We start from the raw sequence: 17218 nt of genomic DNA, 5'->3' as shown, positions 1-17218 counted from the left end.
CTGTCCAGCCACCATACTGGCCACAAAGAGTTAAAACACAGGGCCTGGGTGGCCACTGTTGCCCCTATTGCTTCAGCTGCTGCAGCACCAGGGGTCTTAGGTTCCACCCCTCTGCCTCAGCTACCCTCCCCTGGATGCTGCTATGTGCCCCTGCCTTACAGGGCAGGACAGTACAACATGGCTGTCAGTGGGATGGCAGCTGGCAGCCCAGTGTGCCTGTGTAGTGTGGTGCCAGAGCAGAGTCTGAAAAGAGCTGAAGGTAAGGTGCTGCATGTGTGGAGGAGTGCCTGCATACATGCATGTGTGGTGCAGCAAGGTAGAGGGAGTGCCCACCCATGTGTGTGGTACAGTAGGGTAGGACAGTGTCCAATTGCATGCATGCACATTGCAGAGGGTGGGAGAGGGCTCTCCTGCACACACAGTGCAGTTGGCAGACAGCACTTACCCACATGGGGCACAGAGCCTAGAGCCCCATGGCCCCTGCTATTGATCCCTCTGTGGTATACAACCCTGGAGAAAACAAAAGGATACTGCTGGAGAAAATACAAGATTTTTTTCCCCTTTTCTTTTACTATTTAGGTCTTTGAAATAACTGTAACAGAGGGGGACATTCTGATGACATGTGTTTACTGAGATGCTTGCTGAGGAAAGAGGAAGAGCAGATTTATACAAGAAACTAGCTGTTAAGAACATGGGCAGGTTGAGAAGAGCGTAATGGTTCGTTCAAAATGGGTGGACAGAAATGCTTTGTCATACTTGGCATAGTTGGGCTGCAGAACACAATGCCACAAGCAGTTATTGCGGCCAGAAACTTAGGAAGTTTCAAAGAAGGATTAGGCACTTATATGAATAACCTAATATCCAGAGTTACAAGTGCTAACATTAATAAAAAGAAATTGTATTGCATTTTGTGCTTTGGGCCTTGGAAGAATCTGTATCTATTAGATAGTAGGATGAGAACTAATGATACAAATTACGTGAATTCGTCTATGTGCCTACTGAGGGATTCGTAGCCTCTCTGAAACATCTGGTGCTGACCACTGTTTGAGACAGGACAGCGGACTAGATGCGCCAAGGATCTGACCCTGTATGGCAGTTACTATGCCCCTTGGAGTATATTTTCTAGGCTAGAGAATACACTGGTGAAGGAACTTAGTGGACACAGAATAATGTGAAAGAAAGAGAAGAGAAAATGGGAGCAATTTTGAGATAATGTATCTATATGAGAAGGGACGAATGCGACAGATGGTATTTTCATTGACCTTTTTGGGGAACCTCAGATATTAGCAATTGGAAATGAAATAGAGGTTACAACAAGACTTGTTTCTTGATTTGCTTTTAAAGGTTACAGACTCTAGGCTTTTCACCCCTATCATATATGCTCTGCCTCTTAAACGCTCCCCTCTCTCCTACTGAATGCATCTGAAAATAGGAATGATTGTTTCCCTAGATTTTCCAATCTACTGCCTGAGAAATTAATTAGTAACATTTGACACACAAGGTGTAAAATTGATTGATGAACGGGTAGACAGCTAGTGTTGTGCTGAGTCCTGTGCTTTTTGAGCACTTTGCTAGCTTGATAAAAATTTCCATTTGGGAAGGGATAAAAGATGAAATATTGTCGTTAGAACTTTGCCCCAGATCTTATCCTGTATTATGACTGTGTTCCACCATCCACCAACACAAAAATGGCCATAAAGTGAACATATCTGTCTCTGAGAGATTCCCTGTATCGCGCTTAGGGCATGTCTACATGTGATGTTCCATGGCAACGTAGCATCCACGGGTGTCTACATATGACCTGCAGCTACTTTGCCTTAGCAGCACGCTCCCCACGTTATAGCATGCCTCTATGGCAAAGTAGCTGTGAAAAATAACCATGTACCACATGTACGGCACAGTACATGCAGTTACTGCACCATGCCTTAGTACTTCCTTTCGGAAGCATGATTGGGTCCAGAAGGAAGTACTAAAGCGTGGTGCAGTAACAATGTCATATAGGGCAACGTATAGATGTGCCCTTACTGTGATAAATGGATTTGTAAGCCCTCTTGGTCTCTCTGAATGCACCCCCTCTGAGGTCTCAGATCCTTACATCTCCTGGGGTTGAACACCTCCTGCCCCCACCTTTACACTAGGCCCTGGGCTGCACTGCCCTACATGGCAATGGTTGAGCTAGGAGAAATTGTTCAGCTAAAACCTTTTCCAGTGAGAAGCAAAGGTTCAGCAAAACTGAAATATATCATGAATTCAGTTGTTTATGATGAACTGTTCTTGTCTAAAGGGGGGAGGAGGGAGGAATTACCTAGGGTATTTTATTGTGGTATTTTGTTTTATATGAAACCATTTTTTTTTTTGAATTTTCAAAATGAAGCACTTCTGTTTTTTATTTAATTTTAATTTATTTTAATTTTTTACAAGTTAAAATGTTTCAATAATTTCAGCTCCACTGAATTCAATTTTGTTTCCAATTTTTGAGGCCAGTGAACTGAAAGAGTCCAGTTATTTACACAGATCTACTAAGCAGGCCTAGCTTGTACTCAGTACCTACCTTTTTCTTCCCTCTGGGACAAATGACAGTGGTAGCCAGTAACCAAACAGCTGAAGCAAAGGGCTATTCATTTAGAGCAAAGGCATTAAAGATTAAACAGATCTTAAAACAGTAAGCAGTCTTTAGTCATGCCTGGCTCTCCCTAGGGCTTACCATTCCCTGAAGCCCTCCAGCTGGACCCATGTCCTTTGCAAATCTCCCCCCTTTTAGGATAAATCATTTTTTTTAACTTTGTATAGTCCTTTCTTCTATTACCTCCCAGCAGTGGCAAAGCAATCCTATAGCTTTGGATGTTAAGCATGAAAGTAAGGCTTTGCCCTGTAATTACCCCAGAGGGTATGTTAAGAAGTTTCTCATTTGTAGCTATTGTGTTAGTCTCAGAGCTAGACAGAAAAGGTTTGACTGTCCTCAAAAAAACTTCAACACCTTTTCTCATCCTGAATTAGGAGAATATGTCAAAATCTTAATGATTTTCCAGGGAAAAATATCTGGAAAAATATAGGTTGAGTAAATCAAAATGTAGTGTGTAGATTTGGCTACCTTATTTTAAAATAAGTACTGAAATTAGCTTAAGTTTGAAAAAAAGTACCATTGTTTGTAGCTAGAAAGTGGATATTTTTTATTTAGAAAATACTGATATGGGATATTTTGATGACGATTTCTTACCTTTGCTTTCCACTAGCTCCCAAGGAAGGTTTTGGTTTTGTTTTACTTTTTTCCTGGCTGATTCTTTATATTGCTGCTTGTTTTTTTCCATAGCTCCTTAGTAAATTAGATCAGGACAGTAGCACAAGAAAGTGCTATAGTCCAGTGGTGTTCAACCCCCAGCCCATAGGCCAGACCTTGCCCACAGAGTCATGTCATCTAGTGTACCGGGTTCTCCTCGGGCCCAAAAAATTGGCAGTGGGGATCAGTGGCAGAATTCATTGCCACTCCCATGCTGGCACATTTCTGGAGCCATAGGGAGCCTAGCAGGCCAGATAGTGTGGCACTGCATGCTAGATCAGACGTGTGGGGTTGGGGTGGTGAGGGACCCCAATCCAGGTGCTCACCTCATGAAGGATCTGGCCGTGGATTGACCCTGCACCACTCATCCAGCCTGAAGGCTAAAAGTTTGAGCACCACTGCTGTAGTCTAACATACAAGAACCACCTTTCCCTGAGTAGCTGTGTGAAAGCAGCCCTGTCAGATTATTACAGAGAATCTTTGCATCCATCAGATGCTATAGCATGTCTGGGTGTGAAGGGATCCTCTATTCACACAGAGTTTATAAAACCGAACCATACTTCCAGTTTAGGAATTATAGCTGGAATCATATAGTCTTACTAGGCCTTCCTTATGACCAGCTAATACTACATCAGCACAACAGGCTCCTGTCACTTATGCCAGAGGATCAACTTGGCTCATAGCTGGTCTGGGATAAAAGGAGTCAAAAGGCCTCTTTGCAACTCTTCTGTGTGTTCTTTGCTCATAAGTGAGTAGGACTTTAATCTGAAAAGATTTCAGAAAGCCTATAATGAAATGTAGATTGTGGAAAAAAAAGTATACCTCCTAATAGGATGGCATAATGGCTGGCCTTTTCTTTCCCTTTGATTTGATTTGATATTGTTATATTCTTTTTGATCCATTCTCACTTTCTTTTTGAAACTCAGGAGAATGGAATAAAAAATGTGGCTGGCTTATCATGAAAATATACCTAGAAATTGTCTGTGGCTAAGTTTTAAGAAATATAAAGTATTCTTATTTTTAGTGCTAGTTTTAGTGAGTCCATCATTAAACTTTTTCATTTTTTTTACCTGACCCACTTTTTAAGTCTATCAAGCACCTGACAGTTGGTAAAAGATCCTCAGAGTATGTTATAAATCAATCCAAATGTGTGTAGACCTTCTATATAAGATGATGATAGATACAGAAATACAAACATCCTCTGATCTTTGGGGTGATTGGTCTTGAAACCAAACTTCAGTATTTCAGTAGACCTAAAAAAAATAAAATCTGGGAGAATTTTTGTTTCATGAACAGATTTAAAATGTATTGTTTTCATTCTATTGTAGAATGAGGAAAAAATTAAATTTGGGGATATCCCCTCAAATCAGAAATCTGGTTCCTTTTCAGTTCTGCCAGAGAAATCATAGTAAAATAGAACAAACAATATGTAAGGAATGTGAAATGTTTACAGACCTATAAAGTTTGAGGCATGGGTACTGGCCATACCCTTGCACAAATGAAATTTCTTTTATATTGTACTTGTGGTTTCACTGAGGGAAATGAAACCAGCATAAGGCAGAATCACTCTAACAATATTTTTTCTCTTTAGAGTAATGAAACACTGGCCCCATCACCTGAGAACGGACATTAACATTTCTATGACACTGTTAGTAAGAGAGTCCAACCCCTTCCCTAGTAAGCTGAGTATTTAATTGACTAACTTGTTTGCCTCCTTCACCTGAAAGGCAAAGGTTGCAGTCTGTTGCAACAGTTTCGGCTGCTGGTATGCTTAAAATTAAGAACACTACTTTCCTTCTTCACTAACTTTCTCCCCAAAATGGCAATGTTAAGACCACTGATAGGCTAAGATGAATGTCTGTGATGACCAGTGTGTGTCATGAAACAGTGTTGTCCCCTTGTTTCTTTGTATTCCCTTATATCTTTGTATATAACTGTGACTAGGGTTCCTGAGAAGTATGAAAGTCAATAGAGGGCTTGTCTACAGTTATGGTTTACTCTGCAGTAGACTTATATACTGCGCACTAAAGCATCACCATCTACATGTGTACAGCAATTAGGCTGTTATAAACTAATTTACAGTGCTGTCGGATAGTCCCATCAAACACAGGTACTACCCAATGGCAGAGTAAATTACTGCACTTAAACACACATGTAGACAGTTACATCAGGGTTAGTTTACTCCGGTTCAAATTGCACTGGAGTTTATTCAGTTGCATTAATTGAACATGTAGATGCACGCACATTATTGCATTCTGTCTCATAAGTAAGTGTCAATGCTTTTAAATCTTTTTCAAACCTTCAGAGGAAAGGTACAGTATAACTATGGGTTTAAGTAAGTACTGGATTTGAAAATTAGGCATACGAAAACATGATTTGTGTTACAAAGAGATGGATTTACAAGGTTAAGTATGAGTATGAATATAATGAACAATATAGTGGGAGCTTAAATAGGGTGGGACTTTACTGTACCCCAGATGCTCTGTAGTAGTTTCCAAGTGTGTCTAGTCACTAAGGAGCAAACAATGCATGGTGATGCCCTATTCCCTTTCATCCTGAGATAAATTGTGAATTACAGGCTATACAAACAACTTTTTCAATGGAATGGGGTATTTTGTTTCATTTTAATTTGCTTAGTTTTTAACAAAACTTTTGAACACTTTTTTGACAGTTTTTAATTTAATTTGGTTTTATTTCAGTGAAAGTAACCTCACTTTTTTGTCAGCTTGAAAAAGCAGAAAGTAGAATAAAAAAGTATAAAATACAATTTCTCAATCAACATAAATGTAAAACTAAGAATTTAGCATTTCAAAATTTCAGAATGTAAAGTGTTTAGTAAAACATGTCAGTTGGAATGCCCAGTCTATCAAAGAACCATTCTTCATGAGAAAAAAGCCGATTCCAAATGCTGATCCCCTGTTACATTAAAAAGGCTGTGAACTATACAGACATAAGAAGAAAAGTCTCTTCCCCAAAGCATTTCAAAACTAAAGGGCAGAGACAAAGGAGAAAAATTAGGAATAAAAAAATAATAGGAGAAGGCTGCTTCCTTTAGTAAGTTGTTTGTGATGTATTTTTATTAACATAGCTATTAGTTATTTAAATTGCAGTATTGCCTCAAAGCACCTACCAAATCCCCATTGTGCTAGTTACCGTAGAAACATGTCTGGGCTAATGACAAGATGCAGTAGGCAAATGAAACAATCAGGTTTACAAATATGATTACTTTGCAATATATTGGCTAAGATTCTAGTCATGATACAGCTTGCTAAGCTTCCTGTTTGTCAGACAGCCATCTCCTCTGAGTGGAACACTTATTTAAATGCCTTCCATAAAAGTTCACAGTTAAGTGAGCTGAGGGAGAGTAATAAATGGTTATCACCCACTGTCTGTATAAACCTACATTTCTGATGGGACTATAGGGAGGTCTAATCATAATTATATGATTCAAATTGCTTAGCAGATGCAGTCTGTCTAAAAAGGTGGTAAAAAAAATCAAATTCCAGATAGCAACCCCCTATTTTACATTACAGCTTCCCTTGTAATCACTTCTAAATTTAAAATGTTTGTCATCAGGTTATTTTTGTTTAGCCTGAGCTGGGATATGTCATTTAAAAAGAAGTGGTGGCGGTAGTAGTGGTTGTGGTGTAGTGGTTTGCAAGCTGATCTTGGGAATGACTGCAAGACCATGGGACCTTTCAAAGGAGGTGATTCCCTGAAGATGGCTTCCCATCTGCCAGCTTCCCCAGGAAGGAAACACCTACTTATTGTTTTTGGCACTGTGTAAGGAGAGACAATAAACCAGAGAAAGCAGGAGCTATAGCAAGAATAGCCAAGTCAGCCTGTTTGTTGTCAGGGACCAACAAAGACCTGAAGCGGGTTGGAGGTGCAGGATCGGAATGGGCTTAGCTAGAGAGAAGGTGTACTGCTCAAGCTATCTAAAGAAAAGAAGGACTAGACCATAGGGACCAGATCCCCTATTCTGTTGAATCTAATGGAATATTGTGTGTCGCAGGTTGTCCTGCTCCTTTGAAGAGTGGAAACTGCTAGGGAAAAAGCCCTAGCAGTGAGTGAGGAGACCCAGCTGCTGGTTACTAGGGCAACCAGAGTGAGCTAGTGGCCCACACCTGCCAGTGGTCAGCTGACCAGAAGGGGCAGGGCCTGGTTCACATGTAAACCCCAGGGCTGAGGCCAGGATGGCAGTTCCCTGCCGGCAGCCAAGGGGGAAGGAGGTCTCCCAGAGCAACCAAAGGAGAGAGGCCTGACTGCAGGTACAGCCTCTGATACTGGTGAGGGATGGAGCACCCCTGGCGTGGCTTGAATGATGTTATAGCCAAGTGGCTTGAATTTAAGTTATAGCCCAGGGGCTTGTGTTTTGTTTGCTGTTTTGGACCGGTGGTTTAGGTGAGGCTATTAGGGGGATGAAGGAGGCCTCATAGGGGACCCATGGCAGCGTGGTGACCCGAACACCAGAGAGGGTGCAGCATTTGGGGTGCACCAACCCCAGCGCCAGAGAGGGCACAGCACTTTGCAGGGCTGTGGAAAGCCCAGGTGCCATTGAGGTGTGGAGCGAGACAGGGCTGCGGAGAGCCAAAGTGCCCGTGAAGGTGCAGTGTGAGACAGGGCTGTGAAGAGCCCAGGGAGGACCAGGGGGCCAAATCATAACAAGGCCCAGACTGAACAATGTCAGTTCCATCTGCGAGGCTTGGGGCATGGTAAAGGGGTGGTTGGAGCCACGCATAGCCCATAAGGCCAGGGTGCCCCAAAACACCCATTGTGACATCCATCCTGGAGTGGGACCCACCAGGGGTCCGGGGACCCATGGGGTCCTGGGAATCAATCTCAGCCATGTCCAAGAGGACTTAGAGGCAGCCTCCCTTTCAATCATTTGATCAAAGACGTGGCAGATGAGAACCGAGGGTGCCCACAGGGTCAACTTGGCATGGTAAGGGGGCCTGGGGAAGACCACAAGCATCCTACAGGACCCTGTCCTGTGACATTGTGTATTTACGCTAATTGAAGTATGATTGGCTCAGTCAAGGTTTATTGGATAAGAATTTGGACCAGGTGTTGGATAGACGGTCAGAATTCCCCAAGGAAGAGGTGGACCAAACTGAGGCCATCATGAAACAACTCAGACTGAGTCTGCATACATACCAAAAAAAACCAAACAACCCAACCCGGTACCAACATCATGCCAAATAAAAAAACCCAAAAAAGTATGAGTAACCAGCTATAAAACACTAATTGCTTCAGAGATTATAACTGGTCAGTACCTGTTGTCCCTACATCTGTCATAAGACAAGGAGTTCTCATTAATTCTACAGAATGACTGGTAAAAAAAAATTGCTCCTTAACATTGCACTTACTCATGTCTGTGGATACCCACTATTTATACTTGTGTAAAAGCACAGCAGTCTTTGTTTCACAGCCAGAATTTCCTACTATCAAGGCCTTTCTGTGTGCATTTCCAGCACCGGTTTTTAAAAATATGGTCCTGAACCTAATATATAGCCATCTCTGAGATCTGAATGTCTTAAGCATTTTTCTCCTAAACAAGCATCTTACAGCTATTAATTCTGCTACTTGGAGATCACCTCTTATTGGTTGTTGGAGGCATAATAATCATGAAATAGGAATGTAAAACCCCCTGATTAACAACCCTTAGTCTTGTTTCATTCTCAACATTAATCTTCCCTAATTCTTATCTTAAGCCACTGACTTTGTGTTGACCATGACACATCAGGGGGGAATTAAATCCTATTGTTTTATCTATCCATGGGCTAATATAGCAGTGGAGTATATGAGGCAATAAATAGTGTTTGCAGGTGATTAAACTCTGGAGAAATTTCTGCTTTGACACCCTGGACAGAATTCTATTCCAAAAAGAGACGGGACCAAACAGGAATGTTAAATCTGAACTGCACTGCAAGTTGGTGATGGGATCAGATTTGAAGCTTGTCCCTCAGCAGTGGCAGCAATCCTTCAATTCAGGGGTCATCTCTACCATGGCTTCTTGATGGGTCTTCAGATGACTTAGGAAACCAATCCTTTAGTCACAAATTCATCCGCAGAAGTTACAGGTCTTTTTGCAGGGGAGAGTAGGCTGTAGGCTGGGATTCCTCTCCTTTTCTTTCCCTCCTTCCTGCTTCCAGGGCAAGACACTTTACCTCAAAATGGGTTGCCACTTTGTTGAGTTTGCAGTGCCATTGGCATCAGTTAACAGGTAGCTCCTCTCGGCTCTTCATATCAGCATCCATTTTCTTGAGGTATGTCTTCAGTGTGTCCTTGTAGTGTTTTCTTTGGCTGCCATGAGAGCTCGGGCCACAGCTAAGCTGAGAATAGAGCACTTTTCTTGTGGGGCAAGAGCCCTTGCTTTTGCAAGGCCATGCATATAATGCTGGTTATGAGTTGCATCCAAAACCTGAAAAGCCCTGCTTTTCAGATTCAAGCCAGAGATGGTGGAAATGACTGCACTCATCTATTCTTTTGAAGCAAAATTTCATAACAACACATAGTATTTTGGCACAGAAAAACAGCCTCAGCCCTAGTCTCCAACTCATCCATAAACAACATTTCATCCGCTCTTCCTTTATCCTTTACTAACTGGATTACATACAGTAACAATAAATAATTGATTAAATAAACTTCAACAAAATGAGAAAGTCATGCTTCTCTTTTAACTTGTGGCTTGAATGTTTGCTATTACTTGTTCCTTTCCTTCAGCATAACTGTGTGGATGAAGAAAGCATTAAAGAGAAGGAAGTACTATGCTGGATGGAGTCTGTTCCTGGGAAGAAACTTTCCATTTTATTCCTACAATACTCTGGGTACTAGTGTGTATTCTTATTGTTCCTACAAACTGGGCTTGTAAAGAAATTTTTTCTTATGTCTAGTCTAAAGTGGCCTTCCTGGAATTTGTGGCCATTAGACTTTGTTATCCCTTGGGAGCTCTGGTGAACAGCTGTTCTCCCAGGAGTTGATATACCCCTCTTATATAATTGTAGGCTGCTACCAAGTCATAGATTTCATAGGTTTCATGTTGACCAAGGAATGGCTGGGAGATTGCAAGACTTGGTGGGTGGAGCACATCACCTATGAGGACATGAAGGGACTGGGTAGACTGGGAGTTCTGGGAGAGGCTCCTGACTCTGGAGCAGCAGCATATTGAGGCCCTGAAGCCTGTCCTGGTGGCCAGGGAAGTGGAAGTGATAGAGGAGGACTGCTGGATGCTGGACACCATCCTGGAGGTCACCTTTATGCCATCCACTGCACTGACCCTGGCCACAGTACCACCTGCCTCATGTCAGCTGCCCACCACCCAGCAGTGGGCCCCTACCCCCATGGGCATGGGCAGAAGTGCAGTGCTGACTTCACTGGCAAGGAGCCTCTGCCCAAGCTCCCACCTTGGCTCACCTGGCACCCAGATCCCCAGACTGGACCCAGTCCCACTCTTCACCCCGGCTCTATGTGGCCACAGAGCAGGAGTAGCCTGCAGCAGGGCCAGCACCACGTGCAGGCCCTGCTGGCCCTTGCTGCTGACTGCAGGAGCTGCCTGTGCTGGGAGACTAGTGCCCACCATTGGTCCTGAGCAAGCCCCCCACCTGTCAGCCTCACTACAGTATGCACACCCATGGGAAGCAGCCATAAGCTGGGGTGTTGGGCACTTTTCCCCAAGCTCTGCCTTCTAGGCAACACCACCCAATGCCTCCCCTACCCTGGGAGGCCACATACACACCACTGTAAATAGCACGGGAAAGAGGGTGTTTTATTGATGGCAGCTGGAGTGGGTGGTGGAGGGGCTCTGTTGAGAGTGAGGATGGGCTTTGTTATTGGGGAGTGAGAAGGGGGGGTCAATGTCTGTGGAGGGGAATATACCGCTTTTCAGAAAACTGTCCACTGTGAGCATGGTGCTAGGTGTGCATGGTGGGGTGGAGGTCCATCCGCAAGTGGTGGCGTACCAACGGGGGAGGAGGGGGGGCGGTACGGGGCCATGGTCCCTTGGCACTGGCCTGGGGTGGGGGCATGCCAGTTGGAGAGGCTGGGTGCCTCCCACATTTTGTGTGTGGCCAACCGGCCTGCCTGGTGGGTTCTTGGATTCTTTTGCCATTCTGGCTGGAAATTCTGGTTGCCACCCTTCCTGCCATGGCCAGTGTGCTGAGCTGCTAATTCGCCCACAGAAGTGCCATGGGGTGGGAGGCAGGGCCTTGCACAAGCTGATTTTCCTCAGGACCCTCACCCTAACTTGGATCATCCCAGTGGGGGAGCCCAAATGCAGGCATTGGCCCACGGGCACTGGAGACCCCTGGGACACCACTGTCATTGGCTGTCCAGGTGGGCTACAGTAGGGTAGAGCAAGAGGTAGCCAGTCAGTGCTTCTTGAGCCCAGTGCCTTGGCCCTCGCTGCCAAATGTGTGGCTGTCTTGGGGCCTTGGCGGGGGGGTGGGGGAGGGTGCACCATTGCTGCCACTGCAACTGGTGCTTCCAGCGTCAGACATCCTCTTCCTGGTGTTCCTCCTCCACCCAGGGCTCACAGAACAGCTCCCCGTGGGCCTCAGATGTTATGCAGATGCAGGCTGCAATGAGGACCCAGGGAATGTTGGCCTCAGTGACCTTGAGGCAGATGGTGATGGTGCACCAGCATCCCTTGAGGCAGCTACAAGCACACTCCACGAGGGCATGGTCTGGCTCAGGCACTGTTTGAAGTGTGCCTCATGGGAGTCCAGATGGCTGGTGTAGGGTTACGTGAGCCAGGGGAGAAATAGGTAGGTCAGGTCCTCAATGAGGATAGGTGGAACCATCACCACACCCAGCTGGAGGTTCAGCACCCTTGGCAAAAAGCACCTGCTTTTCACCAGGGCTGGCAGAGCAGATTTCCAGAAGACACAGGCATTGTGGGCACTGTCTGCCCAGCTGGTGCTCATGTTTGTGAAAGCACTGTCGTGGTTGATGATAGCCTGGAGCACAATGGAGTAGAAGCCCCGCCAGCTGTAATAGGGCCAGTCACTGTGGGGTGGGTAAGTGACAGGGATGTGGGTCCTGTCTGGATCCCTGATGCACTGGAGAAATCCCAGGGCACAGAACCCCACCACCACCATCAGGGGATTGTGAACCTGGAGTGCAGTGTGCCTCAGCGCATCCTGGAGGGCACCACAGACCTCCAGGATGGCTTCTCCAGTGGTTGCTTTGCCCATGCTGAAGAGGTGGCTGACATAGCGGAGGCTGGTGGATGTGGCCAGCTTGAGCAGGGTGATGGCCTGCTGGTTGTCTGTAGGGAGGGGAAGCTGCATGGCAGTGTCCTGCCACTCTAGGTGCAGGCAGAGCTGGTTCAGGAGCCCCTGGAAGGTGGCCCATGTCATCTGGAAAGGACTCAAGCCACTGTTCATCATCCAAGGTGGTCTGGATGATGTGCAGCCACCAGTCCTGGCTGGCTGGGTAGGCCCAGAGGTGGTGGGGCTGGATGCCCATGAGGCATCCAGGACTGTGTCTTCAGTGTCCCTGCTGGGGTCTGGGTGGCAGAATGGGGTCCAGGTGTCAGCTGTACAGCAGTGAGGAGCCTGGGATGGCACTGAATGCAAGGGAGCTACCAGGGTGCAGACTGGGCAGGTGGTCGCCGTGTTGGGCCAGCAGGGCCAGTACTATGGCAAGCAGGAGCCTGTGGCACTGGATGTTGCTGCCAGGGGCAGGTGGTGGAGCAGCTATGGCGCAAGGGACAGCGGTTATGGCTGTCATCCACGGGAAGAGACATCTATGGTCATAATGTCTTCCCCATGTAGTATAGTACAAAATCTTGATTGTGTAGACTGTGATCAAATCAACTTTTAACTCTTGTTGCATAAATAACATCTTAAAGTTCTTACATTTTACAAGGCAAGGCAAATTTTACAAATCTCAGATGATTCTTATGGCTTTTATGAACTCTTTCTAATTTTTTCTAATTCAGAATAAAATGACACAGAAAGAACCAGTGGTTGGAAGACATGCTAATTCATATGAGCTTTAATGTGCACGTTTTTAACAGTGAAAGTAATTAACCATTGGATCAACTTAAATATGAAAATTTTTCATCACTTCATAGGCTTAAATCAAGACTAGACATCTTAAAATATGTGATGTAGATTAACCGAAAGTTGTGGGTTTGATGCAGAAATTAGTGAGTGAAGTTCTAAAGCTCGTGTTATGCAAAATATCAGACCATGTGATTACAATGATCCCTTCTGACCTTAAAATCTACGGCTTTGTGAATAAAATGTTACTCAGAATTGCATTTCCAGGTTTTACTAATCTTGACTGGAATTCATACTGATGAAACTTTAGTCTAATTGTGTCAGTGAGTTAGATTTCCTAGACCCCAGAAGACTTTGCATTTGTATGCTACGTGGTACAGCCTGCTGTCTTTGTCAAGCATTTCAAGAACTACACTTTGACTTTGAACTTTATTGGCTCCATTACCATAGTCTCCCCAACGGTCTTTCTGTCTTGTTTCAGTAGTTTTCATTCCTTTTATGTATCTGCAAATCTGTGGTGCAAACAAATCCATTTTCTGGACCATTGCTTACACTGAAAATCTGAGTGTTTAGGGCGGTGTCTGTAAATGGCCTAGTGTTTTTTGGGGAATTTGTTTGGGACAAGAAGATAGACTCTTCTTTGTTTGTGTCACCAATTATTCTACTGATATTTTATTTATTTTTTGGGGGTTTTTTAGTTGACATAGACTATGTGCTCATTGTGGCAGTTGGCAATCAGGCAAGTGTTTCTTAATGAATGTGCCCCACAAAGAATGAAAATATCAGGGCTGGGGAAGGACAACAAAACTTTTAAAGTTGCTACTGGGAAAAGGAAAATGCAATTCTATTCCCAGCTCTGCCACAGGCTTCTTGTGTGACCTTGGGTAAGTCTCTGAAATTGTATCCTTCATTTTCTTCTTAATCATTCAAGGATATCACAAGAACTCATTCATATTTGTAAGTATGGTGAGATCCTCAGATGAAAGACACTGTCTAAATTGAAAATATTAATATTCATTCTTTATTTATAGAATCATGGGGATTGACAGGACTTCAAGGATCATCTAGTCAAATATTTTCTATCGAGGCTTTCACTGTACTATCCAAAACAGGTGACTATCCAGTCTTTTCTTAACCTCTAAGAATGGAGATCCTACAATTTCCCTAGGCAATTTGCTCCAGTATCTAGCTTCTCTCCATTTGGAAAGTTGTTCTTAAAGTTTAGTTTAACCTGAATAGGCCTTGATGTAGTTTAAAACCTTTGCTGCTTGTTCCATCCATAGCACCGAGGGAGAAACTTTCTTTTTATAATGACCATTAAAAGCCTGCTGTCATGTCACATTTAGCCTTTTCTCCACGCTAAACATTTCCAGCTCCTTCACTATGTTTCCTCATATGGCTTCCTTTCCAAGTACTGATCAGTTTTGTTGTTCTCGTGATTTTCTCGTTTGTTACATCCATCATTCATAGCATCACTATCATCATCATTGCCATCCTCATCACTGTTGTTGTTTTGCAGTTTCTCATTGATGTTTCTACTAGACTTGCCCAAAGTGGCATGTTTGGATCGATTTGTGCTGCTAGGCAGATGGACTTCTGCATCTTGCACTAAGTAGAAATTCTTCTAAGGCATAACAATTAGAATCACAGAAAATTAGGGTTGGAAGGGACCATAGGAGGTCATCAAGTCCAACCCCCTTCTCAAAGCAGGGCCATTCCCAACTAAAACATCCTAGCCAAGACTTTGTTTAGCTAGGTATTAAAAACCTCCAAAAATTGATATTCCACAACCACTTTGGGTAACCTGTCCCAGTAATTTACTACCTGTCTCATGAGAAAGGTAAGATATTTAAAAAAAACCTAAACTTCCCTTGCTGCAACTTGAGCCCATTGCTCCTTGTTCTGTCATCTGTTACCACTCAGACCAGTCTGCTCCACCGTCTTTGGAACTGCTCTTCCAAAGGCTGCTATTAAACTCCGCCCCCCCTTCAGACTTCTCTTCTACCAGTTCCCTCAGCCTCTCCTCATAAGTCATGTCCCCCAGCCCCCTAACCGCTTTTGTTGTCCTCCACTGGACTCTCTCTGATTTATCCACATCCTTTTTGTAGTAGGAGGCCCAAAACTGGACACAGTACTCCAGGTGTGCCCTCACCCATGCTGAATAGAGGGGAAGAATCACTTCCCTCAATCTGCTGGTAACGCTGCTACTGATGCAGCCAAGTAAGCCATTAGCCTTCCTGGCAACAAGGGCACATTGCAGGCTCATATTCAGCTTATTGTCTACTGTAGCCCCCAGGTCCTTTTCTGCAGAGATGCTGGCCGGCAGTTAATCCCCAGTCTCTACTGGTGCATACTGGTGTTCTATCCTAAGTGCAGGACTTTGCACTTGTCCTTATTGAACCTCATTGGCATTGGATTTATGACCCAGACACCTTGTTCCAGGTGGACCCAAATCCTCAGACCAACCACAACTTCAATAATAAACAATTTTATTAATACACAGTGATAGCAGATAAGACTAATGCAAGCAAGGCAAACAAAATATTCCTCCCTATTCTAGATCTACTAGCCATAGGGTTGTCACAGAAGGAAAGTACATCTGGTTGGTATGCAAACTTCACCCTGTGGTTTTTCTTGAATGTCAGATGTCAGTAGCCTAGAGGTCAAAGGCCAAGTCCCAGCCCCCCAGTGTGGTGTATGAGATGGGCTGGTGGTGTGCCCTCTGTCCATGGTGGCCTTAGGTTTCCCACTTGAGGACCCTTAACTGCTCTGAAATCCCTGCTTTTGTATTCTTTCTCCTCTTGGTGACTCATCATTTCCAGGTACCATTGATTGGTTTCCCTGTGGCTGTCATACTCTCCTCATTCTGTCCTGCCAGAATATTCCTTTGTTCCAACAAACCCATTACATGCACATATCTTATTTTGGTCATTTACTGGTGTCTTGATTTGGTCTGTGCACCAAAACCAGGTCCCAAAGGCTCTGCAGCTGGTCACTGTGACCTGGCCACTGCAACAGAGTCCCTTATTTCTGTTTTGGGTACACTGTTCATGTTTCCCAACCTGTTTATGCCCACACCAGACACGGTGGGCCTTGAAGGAAACTTTGCCATGAACAGTAAAGGGGCAGGGGGCTAGCAGAGGACTAGGGCCCAAGCCTGGGTAGGAGTCTGGTATATAGCCTTAGCCTAAACTTTTGGTTACAGCCAGAGGGCTTAGCTTATATTTTTCATTTGAGTTTATACTAGTGGTTTGAGGCAAGGACCATCGGGGAGGTTAGAAGTCCCAGTCTTACCCAAGGGGCATGTGACTGTCTTAAGCCCTGCCAGAAGGCAGGTACTTGATTGCAGTTGGAAGAGAGAGAGAAGAGGAAGCTTAATGAAGGCAGAGGACAGGTAGGGCCAGGAGTCCCAGTGCCTGAGAAGGACTTACCCAGGCTAAAAGGCCCATCCCCAGAGAGGGGCAGAAACTCGGGCCAGAGGCCCATAGCTCAAGAAGGTCAGGAACTATACAAGGTGAATCAGCCCATAGTCCAGGAGGGGCAAGGACTATAGAAGGCTAATCAACCCATAGCTTGAAAGGGGCAGAGAGGGACAGCAAGCCCACAGTCTGACAGGGACAGAGACTGAACACTCGTGGTGCTCTGGAGAGGTGCCGGAGGACTGGTAGAGGGCCAACGTGGTTCCCATCTTCAAAAAGGGGAGGAAAGAGGACCCGGGGAACTACAGACCAGTCAGTCTTACCTCGATCCTGGGCAAGCTGTTTGAGAAAATTATTCTGGCACACATCCAGGAGGGGCCAGCAGGGAACGGCATGCTCAGGGGCAACCAGCACGGGTTCATCAGCGGCAGGTCCTGTCAGACCAACCTGGTGGCCTTTTACGACCAGGTCACTAAATCATTGGATGCAGGGGTGGCAGTGGATATAGTTTTCCT

Source organism: Gavialis gangeticus, unplaced genomic scaffold (genome assembly GCF_001723915.1).
Source record: "Gavialis gangeticus isolate Ggan-Ray unplaced genomic scaffold, GavGan_comp1, whole genome shotgun sequence".
NCBI lineage: Eukaryota > Metazoa > Chordata > Crocodylia > Gavialidae > Gavialis > Gavialis gangeticus.
The sequence above is the reverse complement of the archived record's forward strand: the minus strand, read 5'-3'. Positions refer to the sequence as shown.